Raw genomic sequence first — 15,429 nt, 5'->3', positions numbered from 1 at the left:
CTATCAAGCTAGTTAACACAGAGGCCAGTGCAGTGTCCCCAACCCTACCTAACAGAGTCAGAGGTGGCAATAGAAACCCTAGACGCCAAGAAGGAAAAGCTAAGAGAAAAGCAAGTTTCCCTGAGGCCTCCTGAGTAGATGCAATATAGCCCATGAGCAGCTTAAAGCACCAAGAGGAGACTGGGATGTTTCTCCACTATTTCCTTATCTCCTACTGTGGATGGTTTTCTCTCTCACTTCCTGGTCACCCACAAGCCCAGTGTTAGCAGTTTGGAAGCTTGCTGTCCTTGATGCATCTCTCCCATCTTCTCAGGTGAGGCTGCTCTCATTCACAGTGTTTCCTGAGCATGTCCTATACAGCTGGTGCTGCTCCAAGTACTGAAGATGCGGCAAAGAGCAAGTGCATGCACACACAGACACACACATACACACATAGGGACAAACACACACAGAGAAAAAGACACACTCATGCTCATATGCATACATGCTCACAAACACACACTCATGCTGTCTCACATAAGTGCACTCACCTGTCACAAATGTGTTTCCAGGATGCTCTACCCCCTTTCATTTCGGGTGTTTCAGCCCTTCATTGTTTCTCAGAAGGCTTGGAGCCATTAGAAGAGCTAGATTTTCAAGCCCACCACCCAATACATTGAGTTCATATTGAGGAAGCATCAACTGATGCAGGCTTAGATTTTTCACCAAGCCTACTTTACTTAGGGTCCTTAAAGATCTTTACTTCCATTCCAACCCCCCTGACCTTAGATAGGAGATTAGTAAGGAAAGGGGTTGTAGACCTCTTTTGTCCACTTCCTGCTGATTAGGGTCGATGGGTCTTTAGGGGATTACTAAACTCAGTCGTAAGGATACCAACAGTCCAGTCCAAAGGCCAACACCAAGAAGCAACATGAAGTCAGTGAAAGCCACAAGACTCAGTTGGATTACCTCAAGAAGTTCTCTGGAACGCTTCCCTGGGAAGTCAAGTGCTGAAGCATGAAGATCAGCACAGCAATGTCCATCCAAAAAGCGATGTCTCGCTGTGCATGGGCCTCTGTATACATATTTCCTCTCCTCAGAGTCCACCCACGGATATTCGTAGCTGGTCAAAGTCATGCCCCTTGCATGAGAGAGCTCACGGCAAAACACCACGTGCCCTCTCACAAGCCAACCCCCAGCAAAGCATCATGTACCCAGCCTGCCACAAAACATCACATGACAAAACAGAGTCTTCAAAGAAACCAGAAACTTCCACTTCAAACTGAGCTTCTCAGTCTCCAGAGACATGGCTATCCAAAGCAACTTTTTCAGCATCGGTGAGTCCATAAATCTTTCACATTGCATCACAGAAGCATAAATCTCTGTGCACTGGAGAGTTCTGTTTAAATGCTGTCTGGGATCACTGAGTGACCAGACATTCTCTAGTCCTGTCTTATCAGTAGCCAAAACCTCCATAGTTCTCATGATGCCTCCCTTGACGTCAGCCACTAAGAGAGAGTCTGGGAGCCCAAGGGATTCCATAGTCCAGGTCTCTGATGTGCCACTAGCAAGCCACATAGATCTTGGATGATTCATTCCAATCTTTGTCTTTCTGTTTCCCATTTAAACAGCGATATGCTCGACAAGGAGACCACTGGGGCGTCTTTTAGTTCACTAAAACTCTCCAGCTCTTACACATAGCTCAAGTACTTCAGCAAAATGCCACTGAGTCCCAGTACCCCTCGTGGATGTTGCTTTTGCCTGGACAAAAAAAGGGGAGAGGGGTGTTGCCAAGTCAGTTGTAAGCTGTTCAAATCCAAGTAAAATGGAAATATTTCACAGTCAAACCTGCAAATTTCAGGGGTTTTGTTTTTCCCCCCATCTGAGTTTGGATTTCAGCCCAGAGCAGGGAAGTACAGGAGGTAAAATTGTTTGAGTCGTTGTGAAGTGCACATTTCCTGCTGTTTCTTTCCAAGTCTGTGTTAAATTAACAAGCTCAGATGTGAACATTAACAAAGATGACTCAGGCTCAGGGAATGTTGGTAGCATGAGATTGGTTTAAAATAAAAGCAAAAACAGGACTTTTCTTGTCCATTTGTTGACAAAAGACAGCTTGAGATCATTAATCTAGTTCACTAGTCTCTAAATAGTATTCTTTAAAACATGTATGTGTGTTTTGCCTAAGTACCCACAAAGGTTAGAAGAGGGCACTGGATTCCCTAGAACTGGAGTTACTAATGGCTGTAAGCCACCACGTGGGTGCTGGGAATGAGACCCAGGTCCTCTGAAAGAGCAGCACGTGTCTAAACAGTTTTGATAATGCATCTGGATGATAAAAATATTTTGAGCATGCTCCAAATATATGGATATTCATATATTTGAATATTATAGAGGCATACTACTCTACTGCTCTATGCAAAGAAAATTAAAATGACACGATCAAGGAAAAAGTTACCCAGAGATATAAATTGATTAAGTTTTTATCTTTGTACAAACTTGAGGATCCTATTTTTTATTCTTTTAATCTTGTTTGAAAAGTTTGTTATAAGAACTTGAAAGTATGATTCCAAGCTTAATTTATCTAAAGTCTATGTTTTATCTGAAAAGGCATGAAAATATACAGATCTAAATGGAAGGAGTGTATTGTTGAGAGTAGGAATGCAACCCAATGCAATCTGAATATTTAAAAGACTGAAAGTAGAAATATCACATGTGCTTCCTTCAAACCTGTGGAGGTTTGAATGAGACTGGCCCCCGTATATTCAAACATAGGCTCATATGTTTGAATACTTGGTCCTTAGTCAGTAGAGCTGTTTGGGAAGAATTCAAAGGTGTGTTTTAGCTGCAAGAGGTGTATCATCAGGGTAGGCTTTGAGAATTTAAAATATCTGTGCCATTCCCAGTGTGCTCTTCGCCTCCTACTATGGCTTGAGATGCGATGTCTCCACTGTTTCTGCTACCACGCCTTCCTTCCTCCATCATGACCTCTAACCCTCAGGACTTGTAAGCCCACTTAAATGCTTTCTTTTATGAGATGCCTTGGTCTTGGTGTTTTATCACAGCAATGGAAAAGCAACTAAGATAACTGTCATTATCCTTTTCTGTCTGTCCTACCAAGGATGTCTCTAAGTTATGTTATATAAATGTCCTGGCTCATCTTGTGTCAACTTGACACATCAACTAGAGTTATCTGAAAGGAGGGAACCTTAATTGAGAAAATATCTTCAAGATCTGGCTGTTGGGTATTTTTCTTAATTATTGATGGGGGAAGGCCCACCCCATTATGGGTGGGGCCATCTTCGAGCTGGTGGTCCTGGGTTCTCTAAGAAAGCAGGCAGATCAAGCCAGGGTTTCAAGCCAGTAATCAGCACCCCTCTATGGCCTCAGCATCAGCTCTTGACTCCAAGATCCTGCCCTGTTTGATTTCTTGTCTTGATGTCCTTCAGTGCTGTGGAAGTGTCAAGCTGAATAAATCCTTTGCTCCCCAATTGGCTTTTGGTCATGGTGTTTTGTCACCGAAATAGAAACCCTAACTAAGACAATAAACATAAACAATGCACTCAAAATCCAAACAGTCCCTCCAAGAAAAAACAAGCCCTATTTTCTAAGTAGGTGAATGCTAAGCCGAATGTTTCCATTCTCAACTCCAAATAAAAACTAAGATTTTAAAATATTCTCAATGGAGCCCGTCATGGTGGTGCACACCTGTAATCTCAGCCAGCCTTCTAATGAATAGAATTGACCAAGAAAAAGTCTTTTCGAATAACTTCATATTTAGAAGTTGAATCTGTACAGTAGAATCTGTACACTGTAGAATCTGTACAGTGTGATGGTGTGGTTGGCGGCAAACGTCATGTTGACCAAAGGGCTTTACGGTGAAGTGGACACTGTGTAATTGGAAGTTGTGGTTGTTTGAGTAACAATGTCCCCCACAGGATTATCTATTGAGTGCTTGGGAGTCACGGAGTAGCACTATTTGAAAGGGTTCTAAACTAGGAGCTGTAGCCTTGTGGGAGGAAGTGTGTCACTGGGGATGGGCTTTGAGGTTTCAAAAGTCCACGCCAGGCCCAGTGTTCTCTCTCATTCTGGGAATGAAGATGTGGCTCTCAGCTGCTGCTCCAGCAAGAAGCCTGCCTACCGCCATGCTTTCTGCAATGATGATAATGTAAGTATGCCCCTGAGACTGTAAGCAAGCCCCCAGCTAAGTGCTTTCTTTTGGAAGAGTTGCTGTGGCCACGGTGTCGCTTCCTGGCAATAGAACAACGACTAAAATGAAAGTCTTTTTAATAATTCCAGTTTGTGTCTTGACTGATGCTTGTGACCTTCTAGGGTAAGGGAGTAAATGCACAGAGATGTGCATAAAACACTTACTGGCTAGAGAACCATCTGCATCTCAGGGAACAGGCACAAGGACTGCCCTTCCTAACTTGCTTCCCCTGAGTCAAAAGGTTCCAATGTCGGTTCATTCGGTCAGTCTGAGGTTAGGCCTAAGACTCTGCCTTTATAGAAAGCACCCAGGAGTCTAAGACCGTAGTTCCAGGGTAGCATGTATGCATCTCCCACAGGAACCGGACTCTTCTTGAGCCCGTGGCAGTTTGCGGACACAGCCAACAGATGTAGCATCTAGGGAGAGGCAGGCAACAGTGAGCTACAAAGCACAGGAACTATGAGTTGTAACTAATTATTAAGCGCTCAGCTATTGAGCCCACATTTCAGTGACCCAGCCAAATAACAGCATTTATCAATTCCCTCCACTACAGAGAGGCAGTTAGAGAAGCAGTGACTCTGTGGCTATCACAGCGCCCCCTGTAGGCAGGAGGAAACTCCAGCGGCGACCAGGCTCTCAAAACAAAGACCCCTGGCAGTCTGGTCCAAGTGAGAGCTGAATGTGGGGTCTTCTTCTGTGGGCTGTCCTGCATCTCTTCCTAGAAGGAAAATTCCTCTTGTGGCCTGACCTTTCACAGCTAACAAGCAGAGCAAGAGTGCTGGGAAGGATTTGTTCCAACGTCCCCCAGCTAGGAGAAGGTAAGGCCCAAGCGCCCGAGGGAAGGGGTGGGGCAGCCATTGCTTTCTCGCTGGTTGACTGGAGCTTGTCCTAGTCAACTCGGCTCAGAGAGTCATTCTTCTGTGATTGCTTGGTGATCCTTGCCACCCGCCAAAACTGTGAAGAAGCTGAAAGAAATGCAAACGTTCTGTTTTTCAAGCACATATGTATGCTGGTGTACAGGGTGTGTGTGTGAGAGAGAGACAGAGAGACAGAGACAGAGAGAGGAGCAGTTCCAGGTGTTTCCTTTCATCCAGTCAGTTGTTTGCATCTCCTACACCCTGGACTCCTAGGGAAAGAAGTGTTACAGACTTATTCAAGAAGAGGTGGGCTCCCTTCAAAGGGGAGGATGAGCACTAGAAGAGGTTGTGGGGCCTGGAAGGCTGGCTGGCGTGGGGTAGAAGAGAAACCACTACTTTCCCAAGGCGCCAGAACCCTAGAGGGGGTTTTGTGGTTCTGGGGAGAATCTACACGAAGGGGAATGAAAGACAGAGTGGGAATCAGAGAATTAGGACATGGGTCCCACAAGGCTGTGTTCTGGCAGAATCTACAGAGGTGAGGAACCGGCTGTCTCTGTAGGGTGTGAGCAGAAAAGACAGGATACTCACTGTTACTCTGGAACTCCACCTGATGCATGCTTGTTCCCTGCCTCCTGCTAAGTGTCTTCATGGGCATTCAGCGCTGCTCTGGGAGCACGGTCTCACTCCCAGTTGTTGTGCTGTGCTTATTCTGGCCCCTATCACTAAGAGCCTGCGTGGCCTCTGTGGCTGCTTCCCTGTGGCCCAGATACCTGCTCATCGCATGGCCATGTGGAAGCATACCTGAAATTGAAGTCCATAGGGAGCCAGCATGGTGGCCAGCAGTCAGCTGTTTCTTGGCTAATCCTCCTTGTGGTTGATTTGCTTGCTCCTGGGAGTTGGAGAACAACCTCCTCCTCCTTCTTCCTCGTCCTCCTCTTCCTCTAACTTCTTTGGCTTAACTAAAGTGTTTTGAGGGAATAGTTGCACATTGAAATCTGATTAGGTCCTCTTTCATTGATCTGAGGTGGAGTGTTAGGTGGTTAAGGGAGAGGATTTTGAGCAAACATAAGCCTACTACATCCTACAGGAGGGAGATATGCTTCCTGCACATCTCAAACACATGCCCATGTACTGCCTAAGGAAGGAAAAATATAAATTGAATATTGTCTTCCAGTTACTGTGGGGTGTGTGTGTGTGTGTGTAGGATCTTTTAGAGGATCTGCAAATGCAGAGATGGTCAGTAGATCCAGCAGGGAATCATGGACTCCTGGCATAGGTTCTACCTTCCTGCATGTAGAAGAGATGAAGATCTTTTAGTGTGGATATGGGGCCTGTCCTTAAAGGAGACATCCTTCTTCTAGCCCTCTGTGATGGTGAGAGAAGTCCCTGTCAGCAATGGGTAGCACATACCCTTTTCTCACACCCGAGTGGCTAGCCTACCATAGTCTCAATCCAGCCATGTCATGCTCACCTCAAGGAGGTGACACCTGAGAATTCTGCCCTGTGAAAGAGTGGCCAGTTCTGTCCCAAGGACCACAGAGATCTCTCTATAGGATATGCCCCATACACTGAAAAGTTTCTGTTCCAATGTTTCTCCCTTGCATTCTCGACCGTTTGACTTTATTTCTATAAAGGGGTAAGTGGGGATTCTGTCTTTTACTCCATGGAGCCCACCACAGAACTTTGTTGGAAGCTTTGTTAATGGAAGGATGATGAGGGAGACTTGAAGTGAAATCCTGGATTAGGGTATATATATGAGATTTTAAGGAGCTCTGTAATTCTGGTAAAATTGTTCTCTACTTTCCACTGACCTCCCTCCAACTGACAGTGGTTCGGAAATGACCTCCTATTGTTTGAGATATCAAATCTAATTCTGCACCAATACCTGTGGTTTGGTTTTAGCACATCCTTACACCATAGTTCAGCAAAATTTTGTTAGAAATAATGTAATAGAAACACCAAACAGCCACAAAACACTCAGGCAAGAACAAAAGAGAAACTTCCAGGAAAAGAGTTGCTAAAAGTAAAAGATACAGTGCCCATCATTAAGATGACTTCGATTTGGTCCCAACATTTGGGGATGAACTTCTCTATATCTTCTGGTATCTGGGAACTTGGTGATGATTGTCTCCATGATGTCCTGGGTGGAGCTGCCTTTGGAGGCATAGACATGGCTGTTTACCTCATAATAAGCCAATGGGAATCAAGTTGCACTCAACAATGTAAAAAAGAACCGGGAGTCAGAAGCTCAAGGCCAAGAAAACCCAGAGGGGTAAAATGACATGTGACTGCTGGACTCAAGAAACAGAATAAGCATCATAACTTAGGAGGACAGATTCCACAGCACATGGCTGTCACCCCTGGAATGGGAATTTTCTCACTCATCAACTCAGAATCTGTTTCAGTGTTCTGATAATCATCTACCATAAAACAGCTTTTCCATACTTCATTCTTCCTGTCTCACTGCAACTCTAAATAAGCCAGAACTCTAAACAACCAGGGGACAAAGAACAGAGCCCCATGTTTGCCTTATTTAGATGCTTGGATGCCCCAGTTTTAAGTTCTTAAAACAAATAAGTCAAACCATTCAAGAAGAGACCTCCTCTGAGCCTGCTGCTTGCCCACTCCCATATGAAATCAATATTTTTTCCCAGTCTAGTTTCCATGTGGCATGTCTATGTAATGATATTAACCTCATACTAAACCCAGTTTTTTTTTCAGATTTATATTTTAAGTGATACTAATTCACAAGTAATTTTTTTTAATGATCAAGTTCCCTTTTTGTCAAAGTGAGAGGAGGACCTAAACTCCATTTTGTCTTCATTTTAGAACCAGGCCTGACTTTAAAAGAAAAGTCATCAGTCCCCGGAACTAGGCCATAGGTCACCAATTCCAGGAACAAGACCATACAATCCCTTACCCCAAAAACCAGCCTGGAGATAACCACAAGAATGGGAAAATATCTTAGTTCAGGATGGGGCATCTGTGCTGGGCAGCCTCATCTCATCCTGTAGTTAAACATTAATGGCACAGAAATGCAGCCCACTGACCCCTGGACCCAAGCCAATCAGGAATCAACTGTGGTAACCTCCCTGGCTCGCACCATCTTGTAAAATGGTTTGACTCCTGCATGCGGGTTTTCTCGAAACAAAACACTCTAGCCAATTGCATATGTGAGTGGTGGTCTCTGTGTGGTGATTTCTGACTTAAAAGAGCCCCAAAGAATAAGGAAGTGTGCCCATCTCAGGGGCTTAAAAGTCTAGACATATTGTTACTGGAGTCCTAGAGGTTAGAGGCTGGTATTCTATTGCTATGAAGAGACACCATAACCATGGCACTCTTATAAGAGAAAGCATTTAATTGGAGGCTTGCTTACAGTTTCAGAGGCTTAGTCTATTGTCGTCATGGTGGGAAGCATGGTGGCAGGCATGTCAGCCATGGTGCTGGAGAGATAGTTGAGAGAGAGAGAGAGAACCCTTGGCCCTGGCATGGGCTTTTGAAACCTCAAAGTCCACCTCTAGTAATACACTTCTTCCAAAAAGGCCACATCTCTTAACCCTTCTAATCCTATCAAACAGTTCCACTCCCTGGTGACTAAGCATTCAAATATATGAGCCTGGGGGAGGGGTCATTCTTACTCAAAACACCACAGGCTCTAATCAAAATGGCCATTTGGGGAGGTATTTTAGTCCATCTTCAGGGTCCTGACATAAGTTTTAGGTTTCCATAGAGGAAATTGTGGTTGGTGCAGGGTGAGAAGCGTGCATCGTTAAGCAGTCTTCTTCAAAATGTGGTCCGATTTATCGTTATCTCAATTATGTTTACGAAAAGTGGCCCTGGAGAAGGCCTTATTGTTTGGGGGTATGTGTGTGCAGGAAGGTTCCCATGAGGTGATAGCTTCTAGCTGAAGGGCAGTCACAACAGTTTGAGGTTCTGCTGTTCCTGGATTCCAAGGGGGGGTTAAGACAATGACGGGAGATACTCAGGAAGCTTTCTTGGGGTCTGCTAAAACTGGCATAAAAAGCCTCAGCTACTTTCTACGTTCAGCCTTGAAGGTACTAATTTCTATATCGATATGGGTGATTAACATGCCTACAGGCACTCAATCTACAGTCCAAGCCATAGCAAAGAAGACACGGGCATGAAAGCAGAGGTGCCAGGCTTCCATCCTGCCTTTAATTACCTTTGTGCGCCCAAGTGAGGGGCCAGTGCTTTTTTAGCAAAACAGCTTCTGTGTGCCTGATAGGAGTTATCTGAAGAGGTCAATCACGGGTCCAAATTTCCCTGTGGAAACTGAAATTTGTTAAATTTTTATAATAAGTTTGTGATTAATATATCATGATATTTAAAATTGCTTACCACCAGGAAAGCAGAAACGAACAAAAGTGACACCATATCTTACAGCCACACGTTTTGAAAACATAAATCCATGTAAATATGCAGATTGCAATATCAGTGTTCTTTTCATAGGGACACAGGTTATGTGTACAGGCAAGTAATTACTACAGGCTAGCTGCTTAGCATACGTCCAAGGAGGGGGCATGACATACTGTTTAGGACCTCTTTGGGTAGAAATTGATGAGAAAGGCTTCTGATCCGCTACATCTTTGCCACTTGCAAAGTGTTCATCAAGAACTATAAATATGAATGACTAGACAAGGCTCTTCATTTTAGCATCAATTCGATGATTTTCACTATATATCAATGGCGAATGTCAAACACTTCACATTTCTTACAAGCTGTCTTTCACAGCTGACATACCATTTTTCTTTATTTTTAAAGGGATCTTGTGTGTTTAATTGTTGGCATTTTGCTTGTTTTGTTTATTTGGTTTCACCTGGAAACCTTTGAGGGCATTTGTCTTTGAAAAAAAAAAAAAACAAACCTTCTTCAATATGCCAATGCTGTGAATCATATGGATATTTCAAATGTGTTGTCAGTGGTGGGTTGATAAACTCATTTGCTAGGAGGAAAAAAAAAATCCTCTGTCGTGTGTTTGTGTCTGTGCTGTAAATGTTCCACATCTGGCTGATGTCAAGCATTCAACAGAATATCACCAATGCAGAGCTGGGACTAGGTGAGCACAGGTGGCGCTTGTGATTGGGTATGAGCCCATTTTGACAGAATGCTTCACACCACTGATTTAATACATGCAAGAAGAACAAATACAGGAATACATACAAGAACGCCACATAGCACCACCCAGGTGAGGAAACAGAACATTACCTGCAGTGAGCCTGCCACTCACCCTTTGCCATTCTGGATCCCTCTGCTTCTCATCAGAGTTAGCCACCGTCCTCATAGTTAGAATAAACTCACTCTTTCTACTGCTTACCGTTGTACCACACAAGTATGCCCCTGAAATGTTTTGGGTTAACTTGGCCCATTTCGAACTCTGTACCGAGGAAATCGTGCCCTGTGACTTCCTCTGCCATTTGCTTATTTTACTCAACGTAACGGCTTTGTCCACGTCGTTGCCTGTATCTGTCATTCATTCACTTTATTCCTGGATAGTACTACAACCTGGGAGGGTTCCCAGTAATGTGCTAGAGCCAGCTTGCCCGGATTGAGAACTGGTTGTTAAATGTTCACGGCTTCTGAAAGCCAATTGATGGAATACTGGGAGCTTGAAATTGGCCCCAATGGGAGTATTTACACCATGGAAATTGGCAGGTGCTGTCAATTAGAGCTTCTCTCCCTGGTGTTAAACGTCTGTCAGCTTGCCAGTAACTGTATGATAACATATTGTCTATTGTAAGGTACATAGGAGTTTGGTTTACTTCCAGTTCGTGTCTATGAACACTCTTTCATTCTCTTCCATGTGTGCTGGTAGAATGGGCTCCTATTCCTAAGGGGGTGTGTGTTTATCTGTCTCTCTGTCCAGAGTGAATATCCTTAGGTCATATATACATAGCTACTTTTACTTGATAACATCAAATCATTTTCCTGATTACATACAGCCTTGCAGATTTGTTGAGAATGGCAACTTACTCATTTAATTCCTATTACACTTTAGGATTGACAGACTTTTAAACTTTTGCTAGGCTACTGGTTGTATACTTACATATCATTATGTATCAAATATCAAAGTTATGTTTTCCCAATTCCTAAAGATATTGAACATTTTTACTTGGGTGGTTTGATTTTTTTTCTTATATAAAAATATTTGTTCAAGTCATTTCCTGACATTTTTGCCTTCTTTTTCTTGCTAATTTTCAGACTCCATTATATATTCTGGATCTCCTAAGACAAACATCTAATGTTACACACCTTCCCTCTATTACTTTCTTATCTCTTCCTTGGAGAATACTTGAGGTGCCGTGGTACTCTGAATAGAGTGCCTGCCCCTGCAGGCTCATGTATTTGAACACTGGTCCAGTTTGTAGCACTGTGTGGAGAGATGGTGTGGTCTTTCTGGAAGAAGTTCATCATCACAGGCATGGGCTTTGAAGTGGGGGCTTAGCCCCACTTCCTGCTCACTCTTTCTGTTTCCTGCTCGTGCAAGGGTAAAGATGTGACCTCACAATTTCTAGCTTCTGCGCCACACCTGCCACTTGCTGCCATGCTTCCCCACAGTGGGCTCTAGAACCTCTAGAACCATTACCCCAAATAAACTCTCTCTCCCATGTTTTGCTCTCGGTCTTAGTGCTTTATTACCACAACAGATACTACACTCACAACAACAAAAACTTGTTTATACTTAGTGTGGGTACATTTGTGCAAACTGCATTTATTTTGATATATATATATATATTTTATTTATATATATTTATTATATATATTTATATATATATTTATATTTTATTTATATATATATTACATCTATTGGTATTTTGCCTGTATACACATATGTGTGAGGATGCCAGATCCCTTGGAACTGGAGTTACAGACAGTTGTGAACTGCCCATGTGAGTGCTGAGAATTGAACCTGGTCCTCTGAAAGAACAGCCAATGCTCTTAACTGCTGAGCCCTCTCTCCAGCCCCCTGCTTGATACTTTTTTTAAGTGTCTCTGGAAAGTATAGTGTGTATTTTAAAGAAGCTATCAACCTTTTTCTTTATAGTAACAATGTGAATTAAAAATACATTGAAACAAGCAGGATGACATAACTTATAATTCCAGTACACAGGAGACAGAGGTAAGAAGATGCCGAGTTCAAAGCCTGATTGGGCTACACAGTGAGATGTTGTTTAAAGTAATAATATAATCATAATCATAATAATCATACATACATATATACATACATACAAACATACAAACATACATAGGCTGAATTGTTTATCAGCCTTCTGGCTATGATTAAGTATAGTATCCATTTGTATCAGTTTGATATTTCATGTTCCTCTATCAGAACAGTGTATTTGATGGGTTTTTCTAGCTGGGAGATAAAATAAGAGTTTGATTCACTCACTCCACGCATTGTTCTGATATTTCAGTACTTCCAGAAATATGCACCCCTCAGAGAACATACAAAAGAAAAAAGTGCATGGAAAAAAAAAAACACCTTTTCTTACCTGTTATATTGGCGCACACACACACACACACACACACACACCCCTTTGGCTTCACACACTCTTAACAAGGCTGTGAGGAAAAAGACACCCCTTTTTATTCCAGCAGGAATGCAGAGAGCTACAACTGCAGTGGAGGATATGCACCAACATCTGGCAAGATTACAGGTGTGCTTACCCTTGACCTAGCAGGGCTGTGTGCCACAGCAAAACACTGGAAACCACCCAAATGGCCTCGTTAATTGGGGTGCAACTTCGGAGTGTTTTGCAGTGTCAGAATGCAAAAGGGTTATCCACAGTATGTGCAAAGTGAAAAACAATGCTACAAAGATCTAATCTTATGTCCTCGTTCTTATAATAGGGGAAAAGAAACACAGATAGCTGCAGACACGTGGTACCATCATGTTACTTAAGGTGCAGAAAAATAATAAACCATAGGATACTTACACAAATAATAGCTACAGCATCATTCCATGTATACATAGAAAAAATCACATTAAAGCCAGAGTGGAAATTTTATAACTTTAACAAATATTTAATATCTTAAAAGAATTCCTATAAAGGAAATAGAACGAAAATAAAGACTGGGGAGGAAGTCAGTAACAAAAGCTTATTCTCTGGTGAGTCTTATTTTATCGATTTGACATCATTATATAAATAAAAACAGAGGGCAGGAGAGAGGGCACTGGCTGCTTTTCCAGAGGTCCTGGATTCGAGTCCCAGCAACCGAATGGCGGCTCACAACCATCTGTGCTGGGATCTGGTGCCCTCTTCTGGCATACAGAGCACTCATATGCATAAAATAAATAAATATTTTTAAAGCTATTTTAAAAAATAAATAAATAAGAATAGGAAATGCAGGACCACTGGGCAAGGTGCATGCCTGTAACCCCTGCACTCAGGAGGATGAAGCAGTAGGATTGAGAGTTCAAGGACAGGACCACATAGGGAGACCATGCCTCAAAAAAAATGTTTTTAAAAATTCTAATTATTAAAAAGGAAACTGTGGGGTCTGGAGAGATGGTTCAGGGGTGTCTTAGTTGCTTTTCTATTGCTGTGAGGAGACTCCATGACCGAAGGGACTCATAAAATGAAGTCAAGCACTTAACTGGGGACTTGTTTACAGTTTCCGAGGGTGAGTCCATGACGTGCTGTGGGGGGAACATGACTGCAGGCAGGCAGGCAGGCAGGCATGGCCCTGGAGTAGTAGCTGAGAGCTTATGTCTGATCCACATGGCAGCAGATGGGGTGGGGGTGGAGTAAGGTGAAGGGGAGGACTCTGGCCAAGCCTCCCCCCCCCCCCCCCGCCCCATGACACACCTCTTCCTCCTTCCTAAACAGTTCTAAGAGCAGGGGCGGGGGAGGGGGACGTTCTCATTCACCATAGCAAACCGTGTTGCTGGCTGCAGCTCTTTGAGTAAAGCCCTAGGAACAGTGTATTCTAGCAAAACAAAAATAGAAAGAAAGAGAAAAAGAAATCAAGATATTCTCCTCCCCCAAGGCAGGATTTTTAATATTTCCCAGTGTCATTTCCTTTAGGCAACTATTTTTTCTGATCTTATATTTGATCCTACATTTGCTAATTTTTTCCTTCCTGGATGCAAAAACAAGAGCTGTCTAGAGGCACAGGCCTATGATCCTAGCTAATTAGGAGACAGAAGCAAGAGGCAGCTTGCAAGTCCTAAAGACATTTTATTTTACATTTATTTATTTATTTTACATATGACTTCGTGGTTTTTTTTTTTGTGTGTGTGCATGTTTGCATGCATGTGCACATATGCACACATGAATACATTGTATGGGTATTAGAAGATGACTTGAAGAAGCTGACTCTTTCCATCATGTGGACCCTTAAGCATTAAATTTGAGTTCTCATGTCCTGTGGCAAGCACCTTTACCCAATGAGTCATCTTACTGGTTCCCTCGATCTCCTCTTTTCTCATTTTGGGATAACAGGTCTTCAAAGGCAACCGGAGTGTCTGCAAACATATACAGTTTTTAGTTATGCCCTCCATCTCAGATTGAAAAGAAAAAGAAAGGAATAGGAAAGGTAACTGAAGAACAGTGGTGGAGTGAGTTGTTTGTGAGCCCTCAGGTCTGGCATTTAATTTATGGAGACCATTTGGGGACATAATGATATATGCCTCCAATAACTAGATGCAGGAGGATCAGGAATTCAAAACCATCCTCCGCTGCATAAGGAGTTTGAGGCCAGCCTGGGTTACTTGACATCCTGTGTCCGAATTACCCAAACTAATGTAAGTGTCAGAAGGACCCTGATGTTTGAGGTTGCAGTCCTCCCAGTCCGGAGAGCCATTCTGAGTTCTGCATTAAGGTGCAGACTTCCCCTCCCCAGCAGGGCCTCCTGCTCCGTGCTTGACTTCATCTGGAGAGTATCTTTAGACAAAGATGCTGCTAACCACATTAGATATATTACCTTTGATATAGCTCCCTGCTAGCTCTCCCCTCCCTGCACTTGTAGGATAATTAGGTACTGTGTCCTCGTTCATATGATAGGAACTGTTTAATGCAGATCAAGCATCCTTGATCTAGTTTTAACCAATTATGTTCACCTATCCTTGGAGCTGCCACCCACTCCCCAAGGGGTATACAGCCTTTGTTCTCTGGAATTAAAGTTGAACTACCTCCCTGCAGTAGTTCCTAGAGTGTCTGATCTCTGTCATGCTTGCTGGCCTGTCAAGCTCTGTGCCTCATCTTCTGCCCCTCCTGACTTCATGGGCTGGTAGGAAACAGCCCCCCCCCCAAGGCAGAAGGAGAACCACAGTAAGAAAAATAAAATAGAAACCATAACAAAGCTAAAGATTTGCTTGGCAGAGATAATTATTCAGTGTGTTTTGTGTCATTAGTCTTTGGA

The 15,429-nt window shown here is 43.1% G+C and overlaps 1 non-coding gene across 1 annotated transcript; it reads left to right on the top strand.

Annotated features, from left to right (window-relative positions):
• The first annotated feature begins 12,316 nt into the window (after positions 1 to 12,316).
• LOC132649420 (U2 spliceosomal RNA) lies at positions 12,317 to 12,503 on the top strand. The gene has a single exon (XR_009587853.1). It is a non-coding gene; the product is annotated as a U2 spliceosomal RNA (small nuclear RNA).
• Positions 12,504 to 15,429: the final 2,926 nt, after the last annotated feature.

The sequence above is a fragment of the Meriones unguiculatus genome, chromosome 19, assembly GCF_030254825.1.
Source record: "Meriones unguiculatus strain TT.TT164.6M chromosome 19, Bangor_MerUng_6.1, whole genome shotgun sequence".
Taxonomy (NCBI): Eukaryota; Metazoa; Chordata; class Mammalia; order Rodentia; family Muridae; genus Meriones; species Meriones unguiculatus.
The sequence above is the reverse complement of the archived record's forward strand: the minus strand, read 5'-3'. Positions and strand labels throughout refer to the sequence as shown.